This window comes from Austrofundulus limnaeus, unplaced genomic scaffold (assembly GCF_001266775.1).
Source record: "Austrofundulus limnaeus strain Quisiro unplaced genomic scaffold, Austrofundulus_limnaeus-1.0 Scaffold297, whole genome shotgun sequence".
NCBI classification, from domain to species: domain Eukaryota; kingdom Metazoa; phylum Chordata; class Actinopteri; order Cyprinodontiformes; family Rivulidae; genus Austrofundulus; species Austrofundulus limnaeus.
In genome coordinates this window covers 280,179-282,590 of record NW_013952699.1, presented here as the reverse complement: position 1 = coordinate 282,590, position 2,412 = coordinate 280,179, and the positions used below count along the sequence as shown (strand labels likewise).

Genomic DNA, 2,412 nt, shown 5'->3' with positions numbered 1-2,412 from the left:
CCCCCCACCTAAGGTGACAAATACGGACTTTAAAAAGTGAAGTTTAATAACATCCACACTGGTGAGGGTGGGCGTGCCCTGCGCTTACCCAAAGCATGATGTCGTGCTGTTGAAATGTCTCTTGTCTGGGAGGGGTCTGTGGGTCAGGGTCGTGAGGAGGAGGAAAGAAATTAATGAGATGCGTGAAMTTTTATTTAAGATTTAAGTTTTTTTTTCTTTCAATGGTCCTTCTGGCTCAGCAGCAGAAGCATAAATATTACTGTTAAGAAAGCTGATGATGAAGCTGAATAATAATCTAAGTCTGATGAAGGTAAATTAAATCTCTGACAGTTATCAATACACAGTGTGGCTCTAATTCCTCACTTCACCATCTGTGTCACAGCTTCACGTCTCCAAAATGAGGGTATGCATGGGTCAGAGCTGGCGTGAGGCACCGCACATTTTCACGTCAAGTTTGGATTTTATAAATCACAACCTTTGCRTGATAAGTGGTATACGCAAGTTTCTGGGCTCATATTGTACGTACGCAAGTTTTATAAATCCGACCCCTGAGCTCATAGAAAGAATCAACTAGTGTAAATCTAGACAGACGAAATAACCAGAAGCACTCAGAGAGAGAGAGCAGACTAAGGTCCAGGTTATACAGACACAGCACAGGGGCCAGATCATCTGAAATCCCACAATTCTTCAGGCCAAATCAATGTTGACCCTGTTTCTGCCTCCTGAACCCACAGCCTTCTTTGCCTGGTTTTTATTGGTTTAGTTTTATTGGTCTTGACCCTTGCCTTGCCTGACTTAACTCCTCTCTGCCTGACAGACTCTGTGCCTATGAGTGGATGCCACGTTAATCTGGACTGTCTCTTTGACAACGCTCCAAGATCTCCTTTGGGGTTTTCCCCTTCACCCCTGGAGGAACCCCTAACAGGCTGGTCCTTCCTGATCTCATTGAGCCTGTGTAAAAGTATCATTATCAGCTACTGCTTCCCGAGCTCGCTGGCAGAAGGGAATAGATCTCGGAGAAGTTGTACGCTCGGTGAGGTGAGGACGACCGAAGAATTCAGATGATTGGAATTAACCTTTAAGAGGCTCTAGTGAGACTTTAAGGTGGACAATAATCAACAGTGTCAGCCTTGAAAGCTGGATATCTCAAACTAGAAAACAGTAAATCTTGTAAAGACAGTTACAGTGCACGGAGGAGACAGCGTGGAGACACAGGCAGCTCTCCCTGTCTGTGTTGGACAGGAGGGAGTATGCCTCAGCCAGGCAGGGTAGGGACACATTTCCTACATTTGGTCTGTGTGCATGGTCTGTGTAAAACTGTTGAGGTCTGTTTATGAATTGTCTCAGTTTGTTCAATGAAAACGTCTGCTTGTGGTAAGAGACGCAAACATCTGTAGGGACAGAAGAGTGAAACCTTCRAGAAGAAGTCTTCAGAGAATGAATCCATGTTTAGACCCACTGTGGAGTGGGGACAGGACATGGTCTTCAAACTTCTTAACGAATAATTTAAAAATCACAAATAAGTACGACTCAAACCAAGAGTGTATCATGCTAGAGAGGCTCAACTCAAACACTACGCTGTCAGATCCTACACACCTTCATTTATACACACTTTTAACACACACAAACACAAAAACATACCTGCATTCATACCAATCCAAATCTCACACCACCTCCATGACTAAGACCTGACAAATGACTCCGTTAAAGACATTAAAGAAATGACTCCGTTAAAGACATTAAAGCTTACACATGCAATATAACCAGGTCTCACAGGTGTGTTAGATGTTGGAGTACATGTTGAACATGACTCTCAGCTACTAYCACACCACATGTAGCTCATTAGCTGTAAAACCCACACACATGGKCCAAACCCCTTTCTCATTACTTTAGCCTTTCTGTGGGTGATGAAAAAAACTACTTCTCATGTTACTATGATATAGACACAAAAAGCATGGCACTTCCTCAAACAAGCTTTCTTTCATAAAGGTTTGAAACACTTCTTGTCTGCAAGGTCAAACAGCTGCTTTGGGCAACAAATAATTGTCTTCTGTGTGATGATTTAATAATGAAAGCATACCTGTTTCTCAAGTTAGTCCAGATTAAACCCATCAGTGGCAGATTAACCAACAGAGCAAAAAGGAATGTCATTTGTTAAACAACCAGCTTTAACACAACAGTGTGGTAAAACACAAAAACCTGAGAAGTTTGTTATTTCCCAGCTGGGGTCCAACTCTTAGCTGCTCTACACAACATACAGTATGGTCCTTTCCACAGCTGAATATAAGCTGTTCTCCCACACTGCTACTCTGATTATCAGATTATCTATCTATCTATCTATCTATCTATCTATCTATCTATCTATCTATCTATCTATCTATCTATCTATCTATCTATCTATCTATCTATCTA

The 2,412-nt window shown here is 42.0% G+C and overlaps 1 protein-coding gene across 1 annotated transcript in view; it reads right to left on the bottom strand.

Annotated features, from left to right (window-relative positions):
* The window catches only part of map4k2 (mitogen-activated protein kinase kinase kinase kinase 2), a gene marked incomplete in the record, with an annotated part of 69,222 nt that overhangs the window by 59,231 nt on the left and 7,579 nt on the right, over positions 1-2,412 (bottom strand).